Genomic DNA, 24,361 nt, shown 5'->3' on the forward strand with positions numbered 1-24,361 from the left:
GGCTTCTAGCCAAACAATAAGCAGGTGTATAAGGTGAACATTTACACCATGTAGGTACACTTGTCAGAACAATCAACCACTGGAGATCAGAAGAGCAGTATTTGCACAAGGAGATAGCTCAGATGGCAGGAATGTATAGGAAAGAAGGACACAGAGAAAAAGTAATTATAGGGAGGATGTGAAAAGACAGCTGTTACGTTATGGGAATTGCAATCAATGTCATAAAACAAAATGTGTATGAACTGCTATATGGAAAATGAATTTGTTCTGTTAACTTTCATCCTAATCACAAATGAAAAAAAAGAAAGAGTCATATCACGTGTTACATGATCTTTCTGCCATCTAAATTTTAAATATAATCTACACAACTGGGAAGAAATAAGTCAAGATAAAGTGGCATTCCAGCAACCGTCTATCAGTTTGTTGTACTGTGGTGGAGTGTGTGTTGCTATGATAATGAAGCTATACCTCTGGTATTTCAAATACTAGAAGAGCCGTTCATGGTGGATAGGTTTCAGACAAGTTTCCAGACTGCCTTTGTTATTTAGTGCTGCTATAATTTACTTTTTCACAGTTTAGGAGACTAGAACTTCTAATTCAGGGTGCCAGCTCTAGGGGAAGGCTTTCTCTCTGTGTTGGCTTGGAGGAAGGTCCTTACGTCTTTTTGAGCTTCTATTCCTGGGTAATCTTCATGTGCCTTGGCATCTCTCTTTCCCCACTTCAGTTTCCTTAATCTGCTTTTGTATCTTGTAAAACATTGACTCAACACACATCCCCCACTAATCCTATCTCATTAACATAACAAATACAATAGTCCCTAATAGGATTATAACCACAGGCATGTTGTTGTTGTTAAGTGTCCTAGAGTCGATTCTAATTCATAGCAACTCCAGGTAAAACAGAATGAAACTCTGCCCTGTCCTGTGCTATCCTCACAATCCTTGCTATGCTTAAGCCCATCTTTCCAGCTGTTCTGGTTAGTTAGTGCCGCTCAGACAAGAATATATACCACAAATGGGATGCTTGAACAAACAGGAGTTTATTCCCTCACAGTTCAGGAGGCTAGAAGTCCGAGTTCCAGCTGCCAGGCTTTAGGGGCTGGATAAAAGCCACTCAACCATAGGCTTCAGTTCTGCTTCTTACTCCTGGCCCACTGAAACTGGAGGCATCTCTTCACTCAGGCAGCTATTGGCTGCTAAGGCTAATAAGCCCAAGATTGACAAAGTGGCACAGTCCTGATGTTACCAAACCACATGGCAGGCCATTAATTCAAGTCCACTGAAAGTCCCAAGGTCGGCAAAGCATGGCAGGCTGCTGAATAACAACACGGCTACACGCAGGGTTCAAGCATGCTGTAAGCTAGAGCTCATTCCCAAAAATGTTTCTGATATATGGGAAGCAGACCACATCTCTAAAGCAGCTACTCAGCTGCTTGTGGTAGGTCCCATCATGGAGCTCTTACCAGTCTCATCATGGGGAATAACTACTACCAGCTGCCCAGGCACTCAATCAGGCCCAGCCAAGTTAACACACAAACTTAACCACCATAGCAGCCATGTGTCAATCCATCTCATCGAGGGTCTTCCCCTTTTTTCTCTGACCCTCCACTTTACCAAGCATATCTTTCTCCAGGAACTGGTCCCTTCGGACAACATGACCAAAGTAGGTGATATGAACTTTGGCTATTCTCACTTTTAAGGAGCCCTCTGACTATACTTCTTCCAGGCAGATTTGTTCATTTCAGCAGTCCATGATTATTTTCAGTATTCGTCACCAACACCACAATTCAAAGACATCAACTCTTCTTTAGTCTTCTTTAATCACTCTCCAGCTTTCATATACATAGGAGGTGATTGAAGATACCATGGCTTGGGTTAAGCCCACCTTTGTCTTCAAAGTAACTTCTTTGCTCTTCGATGCTTTAAAGAGGTCTTTTAAAGCAAATGTGCTCAGTGCAATACATTGTCTGATTTCTTAACTGCTGCTTCCAGGAGTGTTGACCATGGATCCAAGTAAAATGAAATCTTTGACAATTTCTGTCTCTTCCCTATTTACCATGACATTGCTTATTTGGTCCAGTTGTGAGGATTTTTATTTTCTCTCTATTGAGCTGTAAACCGTACTGAATGCTGTAGTCTTTGATCTTCATCCATTAGTGTTCCAAGTTCTCTTCACTTTTAACAAACATGGTTGTGTCATCTGCATATTGTAGGTTGTTACTAAGTCTTCCTCCAATCCTGATGCCAACTTCTTCTTCATATAGTCCAGCTTCTCACATTATTTGTTCAGCATACAGATTGAATAAGTATGGTGAAATGATACAACCCTGACACACACCTTTCTTGATTTTAAACCATGCAATATTCCCTTGTTCTGTTTGAACTACAGCCTCTTGGTCTGTATACAGGTTGCTCATAAGTACAATTAAGTATCCTGCAATTCTCATCTTTTTTTTTTTTTTTTAAGTTTGTTTTACATTCAACATTACATGCACATTTAGTTTCACTCCCCATTTACCATGCCCAACCCTAACCCAGTCTCCTCCCCTCCCTGCCCAGTAACCTTGCCCCTGTGCCCCTCATAGGTATGCATTCCTGTTTGTCCTGCATTTCCTCTGTGTGAATGTTGCCCCTCTCGTGTCCCATGGTCTATTGCTCTAAAGGATGTATTACCATAGAGTATGTGGGTGCATCATCCTGGCTTGAGTGGTCTGCATGTACATCTTGTTAACTATTGGGCTGAGAGCCGGCCCCTGGGGATGAGTTTTATTCCAGGCACAGAATGTATTCCAGGGCCATAGTATTGGGGATCTCATCAGACTCCATCTGACCAGTAATTCTGGTCATTATTGAGTTTTTGGATTTTGTTCCATGTTTTTCCTCCCACTCTATCCAGGATCTCCAGATTTGATCCTTTCCTGAGTGATTGGCATTGGTAGTCAGGCACCATCTAGTTTTCTTCTGGTCTTGAGGGCCATGGTGTCCTAGGACTGATTGCTTCTAAATGCCCTTGTTTTTTCTATTGCACTGTTATTTGCTTCCAATGATAGGAGACCATTAGGTGCATCTTAGATGGCCACTTGAAAGCTTTTAAGACCCCAGTCACTACTCACCAATGCAGGATGAGGAATACGGCTTTTATGTATTTTATTGTGCCAAGTGAGTCTGGTGTCCCCCAATACTGTGGTCCTGAAATGGTAGATCTATTGGATCTCTCTCCCATAGTGTCTGGGTGTGAGGGATTGTCCTGTGTCTGTCTTCTATTGTTTCTGTAAGGACTGCAGGTATTTTGTATAACTGGTACCTGTGCAAGATTAGCCTCAACTGAATCCATCCTTGGTCTAGAGTATACTCCTCTCAGGTGGTTATGTGTTTGTCTTTAGCCTAGTGTTTGGTGTTAATGAAAATGCAGTATTGTGGACTCAGTGGTTGGTATTAGCATCTATTGTCTATCTCTTATGTGCACAGTTTGGTGTCCTTCTATTTCCTAATGTTATCATGGTGGTCACAGACTCTTTCCGTATATCCCTCCCCTGACCTACATCAGTGTGCGGGCCCCAATTAGCCCCAAATTAATCCCTCCCTTCCCTCCCCACCCCAGTAACCCACAAAGTGAGTTCTCTTTCCCAAGTAAATGCTTCTTTGTCATTTTATGGTGTGGGCTCATACAGTACTTGCCTTTCTGCGGTTGATTTATTTCACCCAGCATAACGTCCTTCAGGTTCATCCGCATTGTGAGATGCTTCGTGTATCTCTCATTGTTCTTTAATGTAGCATCATATTCCATTGTGTGCATGTACCATATTTTGGTTATCCACTCATCCGTCGATGGGCATTTAGGTTGTTTTCATCTCTTTGCTATAGTGAATTGTGTTGTGATTAATATAGGTGTGGATATGTCTGTTTGTACCCTGCCTTTCACCTCTTTAGGATATATTCCTAGTAATGGAATTGCTGGGTCAAATGGTATTTCTATTTTCAGTTTTTTAAGGAAACCCCATACCATATACCACAATGGTTGTACCATTTTACGATCCCACCAGCAATCCACAAGAGTTCCAATCTCTCCACAACCTTGCCAGCATTTGTTACTTTCTGACCTGTTGAACTTTGCTATTATTGCTGGGTGAGATGGTATCTTACTGTTGTTTTGATTTGCATCTCTCTAATGACTAATGATTGCAAGCAGTTTCTCACGTGTTTGTTGGTATTTCTTCTTTGGTGAAGTGTCTGTTCAAGTCTTTTGCCCACTTGTGAATTGGGTTATTTATCTTTTTGGTGTTGAGGTGTTGAAGTTTTCTGTAGATTTTAGAGATAAGTCCTTTGTCAGATATGTTATAGGCAAATATTTTCTTCCAATCTGTTGTTGTTGTTGTTGTTATGTGCCCTCGAGTCAGCCCTGACTCATAGCGACCCCTCCTTGGGTTTCCAAGACAGTATCACTAGGGAAGTAGGATTGCCCAACCTTCCTTCCGAGGAGTGGCTGATGGGTTTGAACCACCAGCCATCTGGTGAGCAGTCAAGTGTCTTAGCCACTATGCTACCAGAGCTCCAATCTGTAGGTACTCTTTTTACCCTTTCGACAAAGTCTTTCGATGCACATAAGAATTTAATTTTTAAAAGGTTCCAGTCATCTAGCTTCTCTTCTACCTCCTGCACATTCTGGGTTATGCTTGATAGTCTATTTATGCCATAAATTAGGGCCCCCAGATTTGTCCCTATTTTATCTTTGATGAATTTTATAGTTTTGGGTTTTACATTTAAGTCTTTGATCCAGCTTGAGTTTGTTTTTGTGTATGGGGTGAGGTATGGGTCTTGTTTCATTGTTCTGCAAGTAGATATCCAGTTTTGCCAGCACCATTTGTTAAAGAGGCTGTCTCTTCCCCCATTTAATGGGTTTTGGACCTTTGTCAAAGATCAGGTGTCCATATGGATGGGTCTATATCTGGATTTTTTATTCTGTTCCATTGGTCTATCTGTCTATCATTGGACCAATACCATGTTGTTTTGAATACTGTGGCTGCATAGTAGTTCTTAAGATCCAGGAGTGTGAGACCTCCCATTTTGTTCTTCTTCTTCAGAAGTGTTCTGCTTATCCAAAGTATCTTTCTTTTCCATATGAAGTGAGTCATTGGTTTTTCCATGTCCTAAAAAAAATTTGTTGGAATCTGGATTGGGATTGTGTTAAATGTGTAGATTGCTTTAGGTAGTATTAACATTTTCACAATATTCAGTCTACCTATCCATGAACAAGGTAGGTTCTTCCATTTATGTAGTGCCCTTGTTGTCTCTTGTAGCAGTGTTTTATAGTTTTCTTTGTATAGGTCTTTTGTGTCTCTGGTGAGGTTTACTCCTAGATATTTTATCTTTTTAGTAGCTATTGTAAATGGTATTGTTTCCCTTATTTCTTTATCAGAGGTCTCTTTGTTGGTGTAGAGGAATCCAACTGGTTTTTGTATGTTGACCTTGTATCCTGCCACTTTCCTGAACCTCTCTGTTAGTTCCAGTAGTTTCTTTATTGAATCCCTTGGGTTTTCTATGTATAGGATCATATCATCTGCAAATAGAGATAGTTTTAGTTCTTCTTTGCCAGTTTGAATGCTTTTATTTCTCTTTCTTGTCTTATTGCCCTGGCCAGGACTTCCAATACAATGTTAAATAGAAGTGGTGATAGAGGGCATCCCTGTCTGGTTCCCATTTGTAAGGGGAATGCCTGGAGTCTTTCTCCATTAATAATGATGTTGGCCATTGGCTTTGCATATACATCTTTCATTGTGTTGAGGAATTTCCTTTTTATCTCTCTTTCGCTGAAAGTTCTGAACAGGAACAGGTATTGGATTTTATCAAATGCTTTTTCTGCATCAATTGATATAATCATGTGGTTCTTTTGTTTTGTTTTGTTTATGTGGTGGATTATATTGATTTTTTTTTCTGATGTTGAACCACACTGGTAAACCTGGTATGAATCCCACTTGGTTGGGGTATATTAGTTTTTTTATATGTTTTTTGATTCTGTTGGCTAGGATTTTGTTAAAGATTCTTGCTCTATGTTTATGAGGGATGGAATTCTCATTTTCTAGAATGTTGTCCATAATTGTTGGGATCCACACAATTGAATGCCTCTGCATAGTGAATAAACACAGATAAACATCTTTCTGATACTCCTTGCTTTTAGCTAAGATCTATCTGACCTCAGCAATGATATTCCTGTTCTACATCCTCAGGCAAAGAGTTTAGTATTTACAACACATATTTTGGGGAAAATCAATTCAATCCATAACACAGACTGAGACTGGCCAAGAAGAAAGATCTGGTGATCTAGTACCAAAAATTAGCTAGTGAAAACCCTATGAATCATAACAAGATATTGTTATGAGCCCCTAGGTTGAAGGTATTCAAAATATATATGGCCTCAAAAATGGGCTGAAGCATGTGAATAATCATGAGCAGTGCAGGATTAGGCTGCATCTTAGTCTGTTGTTCACAAGATCTCCATGAGTTGGAACTGACTCAACAGCAACTAAAAACAGTAAGAAGACATTCATTAAGGACATGGAGAGTAGAAGTCTTGGTGTTTCCTAATCTGACATCAGATTATTGACAATAATCATCGGGTAATGTCTGTGTATGACTTTATTTGGGGGGAAAAAAAAAAAAAAAAACTCTTTAACATAGACTTCCAAGTAAGCAAATTTTAGTGCTATCAATTTATGATAGAACTTATATTCTGTGATTCACTGGGAGTAAAATGTACACTTCTGTTTTGATTTGTGCCTTAAATAAAGAGTAAGAATTTTGCTGCAGCATTGGTACAAGCAAGATTCTGCTCAGTGAAGCCAAAGAATCTGATGGGCAAAGTTCCAAAGTTGTCTTGGCACAGTCAACTAGCCAACCAGCATGCAACTGTGTTAATTTGAACATTTTCCCTTTTGCAACGTATGATTAACAAGAGTGTTTTTCTTTATCTAGCTTTCATCTCTCTTGACTCTCAAACCTCTTTATCAAGTAGGTAGTATTTCAGTCTTCTTTAAAAAAAAGGGGGGGGGAAGCTAATTACTTTAGATCAAAAATTATGCATGTAATTTTGTTCTAAAATTTCTGACAGGAATAACATAAATACAGAAACATCCTCAAATATGTAAGATAATTTCTGCTTGAATTTAAAAAATTCTACTACTTTGAGTTTGGCTAATGATGATAAATTGCCTCTTTTGGATAAAGTCAATAAGATCTCTATGTTGACACTCAAAGAATGAAAATGCTTTCTTTAAACTTATTAAATGGAAGGTAACCTTGGGTATAACATTCCCCTTCTACAGTGAGAAAACAATTTAAGTAAATAGAGAAATTTCAGGAAAGAAATTATCGTGCCAAATTTGTTTAAACTGTTTTTAGCTTTGGTGTCAAAGACGTTTTTGTGTCATTATGGGCAGGAAGCAGAAGTTTAAATGCTGAATTAACAAGAGCTAAACTATGTATTTTCATCATTTATTAATATTTATCAGTTGTTGAGAAGCAAATGATGACTTTTGGTAAAACAATTTTTAAGAGTCATACATTTAATGTAACAGATGATATACTGTAAAATGTTCCAAATAAACTTCTCACAGACTGTAGGATCCAAAGGCAACGCCCCAATACTAAGTCAGGTCCCCATCTGATTTTCACAGGGTACCTATCTTTCCCAATACCCAGAACACAGAAGGCCTAGAAAAGGAGGATGGGAACTTCAAGCTTGAGATCTCCTGAATTAGAACAGTGGCTGATGACATTACAAAAGCTATATACTACAAAGGCAACTAAAAGACACGACTCCTCAAAGATTTGCCTATCAGATGGAGCAGGTAAAGAAACTACCAAAAAAATCCTTGCACACTAGTTAGCACCTTCCCCTTTAGTCTCCTCTCTGCTCTTCTAATAATGAGTATCCATTACTGAGATTATTCCAGGAGGCTGGGAACTCTGAAGTCCCCTGACAAAAGGAACCAGAATACCTATGAAAACCAAAGGTAGAGAAAATTAAAAACACCAAAGAAGTCATAGAAATCTGGAAGACCAAAAATAAAATGGCTTGAATTTTAACAAAGTTGAAAAATCCAGTATTTCTCCCTAAAATCTAAAAAATCAATTTAACATAATCAGTATTAGTGGGCTTACAATGTTGTTTCAATTAGATTTTGCTTAATAACAAACCATTCCAAAACATAGTGACTTAAAACAACAATGCTTTATTATGACTCATGAGTCTGCAGGTCAACAGGTCATCTAATTGGTTCTAAACATATGGCCTGGTCTTGGGTAAGCACTTTCACATGTCTGAGGTCTTGGCTGGAGCACTGAGATGACCCAGTCAGGTCCGTAAAGCTTCTCATCCTCCATCAGGCTGTCCAGGTTTGCACACATGAAGGCTCACCAGGGACAGAGTAGAAACACATGGCAGTCAATTTGCTGCATTCTATTTGCCAATGCCAGTCACAAACCCAGATCAGCTTCAAGGTTTGGGATAACAGCCTTCACCTCTTCCTGAAAAAAGCTACGAAGTTTTGGTCAATGACATGAGACAAAGTATATGTGAACTGCTGTATGAAAAGTGAATTTACTCTGTAAATCTTCACCCAAATCCTAAAAAAAAAAAAAAAAAAGGCTACGAAGTCTCTCATTGCAAAGGCTATAGACATAGGGAGAGATGAAGAATGGTGACTCTTTTTGCAGTCTGCCACTGAACCAATAATCCCTGTAAGCAAAAATGTTTTTTGTCTTTGTAGGGAATTTAATTTGGCATTAAGAGAAGAATTCTTTTCTAACTCCAAAGGGTCCTCACAAAGGTAAGAACAATAACCAGGTAAAGCCAGACTCCTAGTGTACCAAAAGCACCAGTTTTCCCCTCTGTGTTCTGTTGCCAAACTCTCATCAAGGAATCTTTCAGTTCACACCCAGGAAGGAGAGTCTGGAGGACAGTATTAGTTGAAAAGTAATTTAGGCAGCCTTTGGCCTGGAATGCCTTCACTGAACTGGAAGATTCAGGAGCTACAAAAATAAAACACTTGATGGACAAATGAATGCTTGGCTCCTTCTAATGGTAGGGCCCAGAGAGCAGAGGAACTGGCAGAAAAGGTCAATATAAGAACACATACCACAGAACCCTTGCCAAGTTACCACCATTGCCAAGAAAGGAGGAGAGGGAAGCCCCCTGACAAAAGGCAAAAGAATATCCGTGAAAACCAAAGTCAGAGAAAATTTTTAAAAAAAGAGAGAGAGACCATAGAAATCTGGAAGACAAAAATAAAATGTCTTGAGCTTTAACAACATTGAAAAATACTAGTCTTTCCAGAAAATGAATTACTTGCATGCATGCCAATTCCCTGAAGGCATGTCTGTAATATTTGGCCAGATAGCAACAAATATAAATAACTCCTGGATATTTAAAAGATTTATTCCCCAGCCATTGGTAATACAGTTCTCCTGTTTTTCCTCTTTCTCTTCTCTTCAGCCTAGGGTACTTTGTCAGGTAAATAGAAATTCACCAAAAACACTAATGGAAGCTTCATGGCAGCAAATAATCACAATTTTTCCCAGAAGCTTTATAAATGTAAAATGTGAGCATCATAACAACCCAGAGGGGAAGATATTACTATATTCCCTTGAAAAACTCAAAATGTTAGGATTAAAACATTAAATGAGCTTTTACAAGGTCTCATCTCTCTCATGTACTGGAATCCCACCCATTTCTGCCTGACCACAAAGCCCAAGCCCTTATCTCAGTTCCTTAGAATTCTGAATTCTTGTAATTAAAAGCCTTTATTTTTTTAACTTTTTACTGCCGGTGAAAATTTACAGAGCAAATCAGTTTTGCATTCAGCATTTCAGACACATTAGGTTTCATGTCTTTCATTGCAATCCCCTCTATATGTCATGGGTCCCACTTCTTCCCTGTGTTTCTCATTTCCATTCCTCCCCCTTTCCTAACCCTTCCTGCCTTCTGAACTTTGTTCTTGGGCACATGTTGCCCATTTGATCTCAAGTGGTTGATTGATTGTTCTAAGGAGCGCCTGCTTACCTCCCTGCTGCTATTGTTCAACTTGTAGAACTATTGTTTGGCTGAAAATTGAGCTACAGGAGTTAGTTCAGTCCCATGTCTGAAGACTAACTAAGGGCCATAGTCTCAGGGATTCCACCAGTCTCTATCTGACCAGTAAGCCTGGTCTTCTTCATAATTTTGAGTTTTGTTCCACTTTTGACCCACTCTATCCAGGACTTTTTAATATGATCTTAAGTCTTTCTTTGGGTTTTGGAGTCTCAAGAACCAGCATGAAGAGTTGAGTTGCCAATATTATGTACTAGGTTCATGTCAAATCCAGGCTTGAACCAGTTGTGCCACATTCTGGTCCAGACCTCTCCCTCAGATCATACTCCTTGAGAGGAAATTTTCAGTTAATGTATTCATTTATTCTAACATTGCTTACTGAGCAGCAGCTATGTTCCAAATATGGTGAGGGGGGACCACAACGTGAATAATACAGAGTTCTCAACACTCCAGGAACCGGCAACCCATTAGTTGTAATATATAAGCTGGAGTGGGAGGAAATCTAAAACATAGGGCACAGGAAAGTTTGAGGATTTAATTATCCATCCTACTCCTAGTTTTTCCTCCTGTCTCATTCTTTTAATTCTTCATTCTTCATTCCTTTAGTCACCCATTCAGTGTTTTTTTAAAAAATAAATAAATAAATAAATAAACAACAGAATCTTATCCAGTATTATTCAATGACTTGAAAAGAACAGATTTGAGCCCCCTCTCCCAACACTTGGGTCTTTCTTCTGTAATTAAAGGATTGAAAAACACTGCAAACAACAGCTCTGAAACTTCATCACAGTAATTTTCTTAATCTCTCCAGTATGGTAGTAATACCCACTCCAGGAATTTTCTCCATAGGGTGCTTACTTAAATATCTTTTTGTTTTAATTTGATGTCTTTTTTTTTTTTTTTTTTTCTTTAGCACTGTGCTGAAATGTCTAGAGGAACTTAGTTTAGAGTAATACCTCAAAAAGCAGAGCCTGAGACAAGGACTGGTGTACAAGTGGCTTTATGAGAGGTGGTCCCAGAAAACAGAAGTAGGAAACAGGGGAAGCAAGTCAGGAGAGTGAGAAAGTACAATAAAAGTATGTGCTGGTGTACCAGCTACCCCCATGGGCAACTAGAGCTCACTCCTGCTGGGGACTCTGTGTGGACCCTACCTCAGACTTGTCTCATCACAGAATGGAAAACCTAAGTCATTTACACACTGGTTCCCATAAGCCTTTAGTGGAGAGCCACCCAATTGGATACTAACCTCTTCAGCCTTCCAAGTTGTGTCAGACATAGTTGATCAGCCCTCTGTGGCCTCAGGAGGAAAAAAAAAAAAATCCTGTAAGACAGCAAAGGAGCTCTAGTAGCATAGTACCTAAGGCATTTGACTGCTAACCAGAAGGCTGGCAGTTCAAACCCACCAGTCACTCCTCAGAAAGAAGATTGGGCGATCTACTTCCATAAAGGCACTGCCTTGGAAATCCAAGGAAGGGTTGCTATGAGTCGGAACTGACTCAACAGCAGTTACTTTGGTTTGGTTTGGTTAAAGTAGCAAAGTAAAGACATGCCATATCCTACTCTTGATGTGGAATGCATGGAACCCACCACAGCTGCACTGAAATTGGTGGATGGAGAGATGCAAGGCATAAGCATAAGCATTTGCTACAGGGAACTTACTGGATATGAAGTAGTAGTAATAATAATGATAATAGGTACTACTTTAAAAAAAAAAAAAAAAAAAAAAACTGCTGCCATCAAGTCAATCCCAGGTATCTGAGAGTAGGACCGCGCACCACAGGGTTTTCTATGACTGACTTTTTAAAAAGGAGATCACCAGGCTTTTCTTCCAAGAAGCCTCTAGGTGAACTCAAACTGCCAATCTTTCAGTTAGCAGCCAAGCACATTAACTTTTTACACCATCCAGGGACTACAGGTACTACTTGTTGTTAGCTGACATTAAGTCAGGCCCCAATTCATGTTGACCATATGTACAACAGAACTGAACACTGCTTGTGATCCATAGGGCTTTCATTGCCTGGTTTTCAGAAATAAATCCCCAGTCCTTTCTTCCTAGTCTATCATAGTCTGGATGCTCCACTGAAACCTGTTCCACATCATAGCAACCTGCAAGCCTCCACTGATGGACGGGTGGTGGCTATACATAGGATGCACTGGTTGGAAATCAAACCAGGGCCTCCTGCATGGAATGAGAGAATTCTACCACTGAGCCACTGCAACCTGCAGATACTACCACTTACTGCTACTACCAGTAAGTATTGAGTTCATCCTGATCTTCTTCTGAGGTGCCTCTCTGGGTTAGCAGAGGAATACATTAACTATTGGTGCTACACAGGGATTCCTAGCTACTATTTACTAGTACTCACTGCCGTCAAATCAGTCCCGACTCATAGTAACCCCTTCTTGGGTGTCCGAGGTGGTATCTCTACGGAAGTAGATTGCCCACACTTCCTTCTGAGGAGTGGCTAGTGGGTTTGAACCACCAGATTTCTGGTTAGCAGTCAAGTGTCTTAGGCACTATGCCACCAGAACTCCTCCTCTTCACAAAGAGCTGTTCCCATACATAATTTCAATTAGCTCTATACTGCAAATATTGGTATTGTTTTTAATCATATTTTCTTCATGAAGTTATGAGGACTGAAGAATTTTAAAATGGTAAGAATATCCCATCTTACCCTTCAAGCCTGAAACTGAACTCACATCCATAGCTCAACTTTCAGCCAAACAGTAGACAGGCCTGCAAATTGAACAGTACCACCAGGGTGGTACACACTTCTTAGAACAATCAACCATAGATCAAAAGGGCTGCATTTGCCCATGGATAAAGCTCAGAAGGCAGGAAGGAATAGGAAAGAAGGACTCATGGAAACGATAAATACAGGGAGATAGTGGGAAGAGTGTTGTTACATTGTAGGCATTGAAATCAATGTCACAAACAAAATGTGAATTGTTGAATGGAAAACCAATTTGTTCTGTAAATTTCACCCAAATCACAATAAAAAGTTAAGGGGTGCGGAGGGAAGGAATATCCTATCTTACTTAGAGTTCTAGTCTGCTTCTCCAGTTAGAATTGACTTAATCAGAGCATCTTCATTTGAATTGTCAACATGTCCTATAGCTTCTGACTTGGAAATGCTAAGCAGCAATTTTAATTTTTAAATTAGTTCAGAAACACAAACACCTGGCCTAATTATGCTCCAGAGGAAAGCTGTCAACAACTTATATTTTTCTTATACCTCAATATATAAATCAGTACTATAGAGTCCAAGAGATAATTAACAGATTCCAGTATATCTTAAAATAGCCCCAGTGTAACTCACAAGGCAATTCCAACAATATGAATGTTTATCCCCATGCCAAAAATTCCTCACAAAAATCTGTTGCTGAAAACATATGTGGCTGTATTCCCATTTACAGATATGCGTGTTTTCCTGTGCTCCATGCCAGGGGACTTAAACCAGTCATCATAATAAATTGCTGTTTGCTCTGCTTTCTTTATACTATTATTAGTATATATATCTGAAAGATCTTGAAAATGTAAGAAGAGAGGCAAATCTACCAAGGAAATTAATAGAATCACTTCTACATTTCACTTCACTGATCTTTGCTTTTTTAAAAAGCAGCAATCTAAGAAATATATTTTTTTAATGAAAAAGCACTGTGCATTAAAAAAATATATATTTCAAATGATATTCATTTTTATCCTTTATCTTAGCTATAAAAAACAAACCAAACCCACTACCATAGAGATGATTCCAACTCATAGCAACCTCCATTTCGGTTTCCAAGGGGGTAAATCTCAACAGTAGATTGCCTTGCCCTCCTTCCATGGAGTGGCTAGTGGGTTTCACCAAGCATCTGGTTAGCAGTCAAATGCCTTAGACACTGCACCACCAGAGCTCCAAAGGTTACTCAGCAAATTTTGTATTTTGTTTATACAAACCATAATTTCACTTGTTTTTTCCTCTTGGCAAATATACACATACACTCACAGCAATTGTAAATAAAGCAGACAAATTAACCCCTAGAACATGAGCTTATTGCAAAGAATATTCACATTACAATAAAATGGCTGAAATAGACAAAGTGATCCATAAATCAGCCTGCATGTCATAAAAAGACAAAATTATTCCTAGTTCTTTTTCATAATAAAATCTAGAACACCAGCTCATGATTCCCAGCCATTCCCGTCAAATGGTGTGAGGGTATAAGATTTCCACTAAAAGAGAAATGTAACCACACCACCATTTTCAATTTCTTGCTTATAATTATTACTTCCTACTGCTCCCCTTTGATGTATTTTGCAAACCACATCAGGACCCAAGTCTTCTACCAACTTTCTCCTGATGTTTACAGAAGGGTTTACTGTGCCTCTCTCTCTTCATCCTTTGATATCAGAAAGGCTCAGTCTATAAAACCAGAAGGATTCAAAGGCCACTTACTAAGAAATTATTAATAACAAATTTTTGAGCAAAGTCAACATACCAAGTTTGATAGAGTTGTAAATGCCTTTAACATATTTGCTTAACTGCAGAGAAATATTCTAACCGAGAAAATAACTCATTAAAATGTTCAAAAGACTAACTGGTTTTTATTTTAGACTAAGCTAATGAGAAACAGTTGTTTTCTCACAATATGCCTGAAAACTAAGCGTCACATGAAGAGGCAGATTTAGATCTTCTGGTCTTGCTTAAATCCTTCTGGAACAAAGAAGCTTCCAATACTGTTGCTAACAATTAATTATTTTTCACAACAAAAGTGCAGAATAAATGTTATTTCCTAATCATTGCAAAAATGTTGTTGTTGTTGTTAGGTGCCGTTGAGTCATCTCTGACTCACAGCGACCCTATGCACAGCAGAACAAAACACTGCCCAGTCCCGCGGCAGCTCCGCGATCCCTGCTATCCTTGAATCCGTTGTCACAGCCACCGTGTCAATCCATCTCCTTGAGGGCCTTTCTCTCTTTCGTCGACCCTCCACCTTACCAAGCATGACATCCTTCTCCAGGGAATGGTGCCTTCTGATAACATGACCAAAGTAGGTGAGAATAAGTCTGGTCATTCTCACTTTCAAGGAGCATTCTGGCTGCACTTTCTCCAGGACAGACCTATTAGTTCTTTTAGCAGTCCATGGTACTTTCATCATTCCCCACCAGCACCACATTCAAAAGCATTGACTCATCTTTGGTCTTCCTTATCCATTGTCCAGCTCTCACATGCATATGAGGCGATTGAAAATATCATGGCTTGTGTCAGGCACACCTTAGTCCTCAAGGAGACATCTTTGCTCCTCGGCACTTGAAAGAGGTCCTTTGCAGCCAACTTGTCCAGTGCTATACATCATCTGATATCCTAACTGCTGTTTCCATTGGCATCGATTGTAGAACCAAGCAATATGAAATCTTTGACAACTCCAATCTTTTCTCCATTTATCATAATGCTGCTTATTGGTCCAGTTGTGTTTTTGTTTTCTTTATATTGAGGAATAATCCATATTACAGACTGTATTCTTCAATCTTCATCAGTAAGTGCTTCAAGTCATCTGTGTCATCTGTGTATCATAGGTTGCTAATGATTCTTCCTCCAATCTTGATGTCACATTCTTCATGTAGTCCAACTTCTCAGATTATTTGCTCAACATATAGATTGAATAACTATGGTGAAAGGAAACAACCCTGACACACTCCATTCTTGATTTTAAACCATGCAGTGTCCCCTTGTTCTTTCAAATGACAGCCTCCTGTCAGCCTATGTACAGGTTCCTCATGAGTACAATCAAGTGTTCTGGAATTCCCATTTTTCTCAATGTTACCCACAGGTTGTTAGGAGCCACACAATCAAATGTTTTTGCATAGTCAATAAAACATAAGTAAACATTTTTCTGGTATTCTTTGCTTTGAGCCAAGATCCATCTGACATCAGCAATGAAATCCCTTATTCTACATCCTCTTCTGAATCCAGATTGCATTTCTGGAAGTTCTCTGTCAATATACTGCTGAAAACATTTTTGAATTATCTTCAGTAAGATGGATCTTGGCAATATTGCAATATTAATGATACTGTTTGATAATTTCCACATTCTGTGGGATCACCTTTCTTTGGAATGGGTACAAATATGGGTATCTTCCAGTCAGTTGGCCAGATAGCTGTCCTCCAAATCTCTTGGCATAACCGAGTGAGTGCCTCCAGTGGGATATGCATTTATTGAAACATCTCCATGGGTATTCTATCAACTCCTGGAGCCTTTTTCTTCACCAATTCCTTCAGGGTAGCTTCCACTTCTTCTTTCTATACCATTGGTTCTTTATCATATGCCACCTCCTGAAATGGATGAACATTGACCAATTCTTTTTGGTACAAGGACTCCGTGTATTCCTTCCATCTTCGTTTGATGTTTCCTGCATCATTCAATATTTTGCCCATAGAATCTTTTAATATTGCAACTCGAGGCTTACATTGTTTCCTCAGTTCCTTCAGCCTGAGAAAGGCTAAGCATGTTCTTCCCTTTGGATTTTCTAACTTCAGGTCTTTGCACATTACATTATAGTAATTGGTTTTGTCTGCTTGAGCTGCTCTCTGAAATCTCTTTAGCTCTTTTATTTTGTCATTTCTTCCATTTGTTTTAGCTAATCTTTTCTCAAGGAGCTCTGGTAGCATAGTGCCTAAGGCACTTGACTGCTAACCAGAAGGCTGGCGGTTCAAATCCACCAGCCACTCCTCGGAAGGAAGGTTGGGCAATCTACTTCCGTAGTGATACTGCCTTGGCAACCCAAGGAGGGATCCCTATGAGTTGGGTCCAACTCAACAGCACATAACAACAACAACAACAATCTTTGCTCAAGGGTAAGTTTCAGAGTCTCTTCTGACATCCATTTTGGTCTTTTCCTCCTTTCCTGTCTTTTTAATGACCTCTTGCTTTCTTCATGGATGATGTTCTTGATGTAATCCCACAATTCATCTGGCTTTCCATCATTGGTGTTCAATGAATCAAATCTCTTCTTTCATTGGTCTCTAAATTCAGAAGGAATATGTTCAAGGTCATATTTTGGCTCTCATAGACTTGTTTTAATTGTTTTCAACTTCAAGTTGAACTTACATATGAGCAGTTGATGGTCTGTTCCACAATCAGCTCCTGGCCTTGTTTTGGCTAAAGATATTGAGCTTTTCTATTGCCTCTTGCAAAAATAAGGGTCTGAAACTGCCAAAAAACACAGCATCGAGGACACAACATTGCACTCTCCATGTCATCTCAAGATACTGCTCTTGAAACTATTGTGGATTAACTATTGAAATCTATTGTGGATTAAAATCACACTTTGTACAATCATATTTCTAATACTTTCCAAGAAATAAAGTTCCTTTCTTGAAAGTAAAATGTATATTGATCCATTGATAAAGTTAAAAAGCAACCTTTTGAAAAGGTTACAATTTGGTATTTTGAAGTAACTATATGGGAGCACTGTGGCATAGTGCCTAAGGCATGTGACTGCTAACCAGAAAGCTGGTGGTTCAAACCCACCAGCCACTCCTTGGAAGGAAGGTTGGGCAATCTACTTCCGTAGTGATACCACCTCAGAAACCCAAGGAGGGGTTGCTATGAGTCGGATCTGACTCCACGACAGTGCATTGCATTTGCATTCTACTTCAATAATAGATCACCCCTTAATTGATTGCACTAATTTATTCAAACATAATAAGCACCTACTTGACACCAACTACTGTGTGATGCACTAGGAATGAAAACCCCAGTCTTTGAAATTGGAGGACTGGTGGCAAGAGGGGAGATCACTGCCCAACAGGGGAAAAAATATAGATAGATGCAGATCATAGCAAATTAAATACATACTAACACAGCTATAAAATAAGTGCTATGAAGGACCAAAAAGAGAAACAATTTTGCCTCTGGTCAAAGGATTCAGATTCTTAGTCTTAAAGAATAAAGGTATTCACAAGATGCTCACTGGCTGAAGTGAGGTGGCATTTAAGGAAAATATACATATTTAAACTCATAGACAATGCCGAACTCAGCTGGTGTAAAAACCCATAGACATTTATTTTTTCATATAGCTGGAATAGCCAGGTGTAGTAGGACAGAGTTAAAGGTACAAGATATTTATGAGGGATGAATACCTGTGAAGGGAAGGAAAAGGAAAAGAGGAGAAATGCTAGGGGAAGAAGCCAAGAGATACAAGTCTGACAAAATGTTAATAGAATCTCAAGCAAGAGGCCCTTCAGAGTTGTTCTGAAAAAATGACCAGGAATTTATCCCTTCACCTCACTCTTCAGTGGTGTGGGGCTTCTTAGGAAGGATGTAACCTGAGTTGGGCAGAAAGAAGGGGCAACTCTCTAGAACCGAGGTCAATCCTAAAGGAGCTGAGAGTAGAAGCTGTCTGCTGACATCAGCTTCTTTGAAGGAAGATCTAAGTGACACATCTCCATGTCTACTATGGGTGGAAAAGTGACATGAGAGAGTTTGCCCTAAAAGGATACTCCAGGAAGTACTGGAGAAGAGGGACTGTTGGAGCAGTCTAGGTCAGAGCTGGCTGGTTTTAATTTTTAGTACATGAGGCAGATGAAACTGGGCAGAGGAGCTGACAGATAGAGAAATGATATGTCAACTCGGCCTTCAATAGTTGGTTGTTTTTTTTTTTTTTTTTTTTCCCTGCACACCCACATCCTTATTAAATTGCATTTGCATCACTTTCCATGGTTCAGGCAGCACTATCACATACATCATGTCATTTCTCTGACCCTCACAGCAAACCTACCTTGCTAGATTATAACAGAAACAAGTCAAAATTGTATCAGGTTGCTGCTGGCAGGACCCAGAGAGCTGTCCAGTCCTCATGCACTCACAGTCCCGAAATGTGTTCCTGCGCATCCTTGGAAAGAAGCTCCCTCTCACCTCCTCCACCAGGACCATCTCTCACTGAGTACCATACTCCCCACTTGCCTTTCTCTTATCTCTCCACTTCTGAACTTTCAATTCCTATTGATTCAGCCAGGATTGAAGCAGAAAAGTAGTTTGGTCCTTTTTTCTGCCTCAATCCCTCTTTCTTCTTTGTCTACTTCCTAACCAAACACTCCAAAAATAACAAAAAAAAAAACACTCATTGCCATCGAGTCAACTCTGACTCCTAGCGACCCCAATTAGGTTTCCAAGGCTGTAACCCTTTACAGAAGCAGACGGCCTCATCTTTCTTCCACGGAGCAGCTGGTGCATTTGAACTGCTGACCTTCAGGTTAGTAGCCAAATGCCTTTCTCACTACACCACCAGGGCTCCTTATTTCTAATACTAGCCACTGTTAACTACTGACACTACTGGAATTGCTTGGACTGGTTGGAAGTGTTCTAATGTGGAACTACCTTGAACCTCTCCCCACCAAGCAATGACATCCCCAGAAGGACATCCTTGGCTTGTGAGGTTGTTGTCTCTGAGTACAGCTCATACCTTGCAGCCTCCAAATTGGCTGTCTAGGAAGCATCACTGGTTTCCTAGGAAACATATCATTCCTTCACAGGACACACTAATCAGACCTTCTTTGGAGCCTCTGGAAGGTAGTATTAGGCAGGAAATGGACCGGTTGCTATTGTGCTAGAAATTTATTCTCAAAAAAAAAAAAAAAACCTTTACCTAAATCCAACAAAGAGGAAGGAGGTAGAAATGCTCACAACTGTACCAAAAAGTAAGTATTACTATAAATATGTACATACACAACAGAGATCTGAGGCTATCATGGTATGATATATCTGACTACAAGAGGTAAAAGATAGAAAAAGATACTATACCAAAATACTTCACTTTGTCTTCTCAAGCATGGGTCAGAGTTATATCCTTATTCAATCTGTATGGTGAGAAAATAATTTGAAGCTGGACTATATATGAAGAATAATGCAGCATCAGTATTAGAGGAAGACTCATTAACAACTTATATATGCAGATGGCACAACCTTAATTGCTGAAATTGAAGAAGACCTGAAGCACTTATTGATGAATCAAAGAATACAGACTTCAGTATGCATTACACCTCAACATAAACAAAACAAAAATCCTCACAACTGGACCAGTAAGCAACATCAAGATAAATGGAGATAAGATTGAAATTCTCAAAGATTTCATTTTACTTGGATGCACAAATCAGCACTCATGGAAGCAGGAGTCAAGACCTGCACTGGGCAAATCTGCTACAAAAGGTCTCTTCAAATTGTTGAAAGCAACGATGTCACTTTGAAGACTAAGGTCACCCAGCCCAGGCTGTGGTATTTTCAATTGCCTCATATGCATGTGAAAGCTAGACCTTGAAGAAGGAAGACCAAAGAAGAGCTGATGCCTTTGAATGTGGTGTTGGCAAAGAATACTGAAAATACCATGGGCTGCCAGAAGAATGAACCAAACTGTCCTGGAAGAAGTGCAGCCAGAATGTTCCTTGGAAGTGAGAATGGCCGGACTTCTTCTCTCTTACTTTAGTCAGATTGTCAGAAGGGACCATTCCTTGGAGAAGGATATCATGCTTGGTAAAGTGGAGGATCAGAGAAAAAAAAAGGGGGAAGACCCTCAACAATATGGATTGACACAGTGACTGCAAAAATGGGCTTATATTTAACAAAGATTGTAAGGATGGCACAAGACTGGGAAGTGTTTCATTCTGTTGTACACAGGGTTTCTATGAGTCAGAATTGACTCAACAGCACCTAAAAACAACAACATACCAAAATAATTCCATTAATATTTGTACTTTAATTCTCAAATGATAGAAAGTTAATACAAAGTCATTATGTTATTACCATAATTCTTTCTCTTCTTTTCTTTTTTAACTTTTTATTGTGATTTGGGTGATGTTCTGGTTACCAGTGCCACTCTGACAAGAATATACCACAAATGTGATGGCTTTAACAAACAGTTTATTCTTTTACAATTTTGGAGGCTTTAAGTCCAAGTTCAAAGTGCCAGGCTCTAGGAGCTGGGTGAAAGCCCCTCAACCTTGGGCTTCAGCTCTACCTCTTGCTTCCATCCCACTGGAGCTAGAGGCTTTTCTTCGCTCAGACAGCTGCTGGCTGCTGAGACTGGCAAGCCCAAGGTTGACAAGTGAAAAAGGCACAGTCCCGATGTTACCAAACAACACAGCAGACTATTAATTCAAGTCCATTGGAAGTCCCAAGGTCGGCAGAGCATGGCAGGCTGCTGAACAATGACATGGCTACATGCAGGGTTCAAGCATGTGATATGCCAAAGACCATTCCCCAAGATTTCTCCTTGTATACAGGAAGTAGACTACATCCCTAAGGCAGCTACTCAGCTGCTCCCTGTAGATTCCACCATGGAGCTGATTAACAGTCTTATCATGGGGAATACTACATCCAGCTGCTCAGCCACTCAACCAGGCCCAGCCAAGTTGACACAAAACTAAACTACCACAGGTGAAATTTTACAAAGCAGATTTTACATTTAACAGTTCATACACATTTTATTTTGTGACACTGGTTACATTCCTCGCAGTCTAACAACTCACCTCTTATTTCCTCCCTGTGGTTACTCTTTCCCTGTGTCCTTCTTACCTATACATTCCTGTCTCCCTTTCTCCCTGTACAAATGCTGCCCTTCTGATCACCCATGCTTGATTGATCTAAGGAGTGCATCTTCATGGTGTAGGTGTTCAGCTTATAGGCCTCTCTATTATCTGGCTGAGAGTTAAGCCTCAGAGTGAGTTCAATTCCAGTCCTGAAGGGTGATTTGGGGCCATAGTCTCAGATGTTTCCCCAATCTCTATCATACCAGTATGCCTGATCTTTTTTTATGATTTTGAATTTTGTTCCACATTTTTCTCCCACTCTATACAGGATCTCTAATTTTGATCCCTTTCCAAGTGGTTGGCATTGGTAGTAAGACATCATCTTTTTCTTCTGACCTCAAGGTCATATGGGTTGAGATTCTCATGGTCCATTAGTCCTTTGGACCAACTGTTTCCACGTGTCTTTGATTATCTTCACTCTTCTTTGTTCTAGACAAGGAGAGACCAATAGTTGTCACTTAGATGGCCTCTTGCAAGCTTTGAAGATCCCAGCTGCTACTCACTTAAGTAAGATGTAGAACAATATTTTTGCATACCATGTTGTGCTAATTGAGCTTAATGTCCCCTGTGGCAGTGGTCTCCAGCCCACAGGACCAGTGACCCAGGTGCTCATCTGTGGCTAGGAAGTTATCTTAACTTTGTCTCTTGTTAGGTTTAAACTGCATATGGACATTTTTATAGCACATACAAATACATACATAGGAGTATCGTCTCCAAAACCTATATATGGTCATGGGTATATTCCCATTTGCCTATTTATACCTGATCTTCTTTCATGTCTACCTATGTATCAACCTATAGATTAGTGTTTTCTGTTACTGAATAATGCAGACTGTGTATGCAATAGTATTTATCTTTATTATCTGTACCTCTTGTACACCTCTCTGTATCTTCCCTTTCCTTAGTGATATTGTGCTAGTCACACCTTTTTATTATATTGCTTTTCCCTTCACCTGTGTCAAACCTGTCTCTTAATTATCCATCTATTTTCCTTCCCTCCTTCTCTCCTCCCATCCCTGGTAACCAACAAAGAAAATTTCCTTCTCTGTAAACCTTTCCTTGACATTTCATGATAATGAACTCATATAATATTTGTCCTTCCGTGACTGACTTACTTCACTCAGCATAATGTCCTCCAAGTTCATCCTTGAAGCCAACTTCTGTATATAGGAGTTCTGGTGGCGTAGCACCTAAGGCATTTAACTGCTAATCGGAAGGCTGGCAATTCAAACCCACCAGCCCCTCCTCAGAAGGAAGACTGGGCAATCTACTTCCGAGGAAATACCACCTCAGAGGGGTCACTATGAGTCGGAAATGAATAGAGCTATGTTGATTACCCTTGGAGTCTTTTGTGATAAATACTACAGACAAGTTGTTTGTGCTTGACCACAAGTTAGCCCCTTTGGGGCTGCTGCCAAAACCCCATTCATACTCTTGCATGGATTTTCTGCCTTCAGCAAAGCCAAGTAACAGGGTAGGGATAAAGGAAGTACTGTTAGGACCAAACACTTTAGCTTACAGCCACCCAACAAGGTCCCCTTTGGAAACTATGTTTTCTTCAGAATTATTTCAGAATAGAAAAGAAGATGTATATAAACTGAGAATAGAGTGTTCAAGTAGATCTAGTGTTTTCTGGCTTCAAGTAGTATAGATCCTGGAAATTTTTCACTGACTTGAGGCATACATTATTGTGAAGGGTAACCCACCTAACATTTTATACAAAATTTCTTCAAATCATCGCCATCTTACAGAATAAAAGAATGAAACAAGAAATAAATATGCTTTGTTAAAGGGAAGAATGAAAGAAGATACAAAATTATCAGGAGCATAAAGATCATTCGAAAAGCAAAGGAAATACTAAAAAGAAACTAAAAACAATCAAATTTACAAAATTCCCTACTTATGGAACACTTGAATGAATAGTCTGTTAATTGATAAGGCTGAAAGTATCCCAAAGATGTCTGGCTTCTTTTCAACCCATAACTCTTTCCTACATACTCATGACAACTCCATTTCCATTCTCATATCTCACTTGGATTTTTTATTTCAATGTCAGAAAAAGAAAAAAAAAATGAACCAGAAGGTCAGTGGTTCAAACCCCCCAGCTGTTCCATGGAAGGAAGTGGGGCGATCTACTTCCATAAAGATTTACAGCTTCAGAAACTCAATGTGGGTTGCTATGAGTTGGAAACAACTTGATGGCAATGAGTTTGTTTTGTTTTTTATAGTTAGAATGGAATTTACTTAATCATAAATATAAATTCATAACTTGGGTTTATAATGTCATTAGAAAATTATTTAGTTTGTGAAAATACTACATTTGCATTAGCAATATTTTGGATAGGTCATTCAATTTTGAAAATGCCAAAATTTGCTTTTGAGATTCAGGAAGAAGAAATTTAAAAATGGGATTAAATTGTTCTTTCAGGTTGCCCTTAACTTACAAAGTATAGGGACTGTATCGCTCTCACTTCTCAAGCACAGTTTTCCTTTTATATTCAGACCAAAGGAACACACAGATCTCTGTTCATTGTTGCCAACGGATTTCTGCAATCCAGCAAGACCTCATGGCACAGGTCTGGCCTGTTGTTGTGAACCTTGAATATGATTATTTTCCATTCAGAAAGCTCAAAGCAAAAAGTATTTCTGGGCTCTGGTAGCATAGTGGCTAAGACACTTGCCTGCTAACCAGACGGCTGGCGGTTCAA

Source organism: Orycteropus afer, unplaced genomic scaffold (genome assembly GCF_000298275.1).
Source record: "Orycteropus afer afer isolate SDZICR_OR568_19922 unplaced genomic scaffold, OryAfe1.0 scaffold00003, whole genome shotgun sequence".
Taxonomy (NCBI): domain Eukaryota; kingdom Metazoa; phylum Chordata; class Mammalia; order Tubulidentata; family Orycteropodidae; genus Orycteropus; species Orycteropus afer.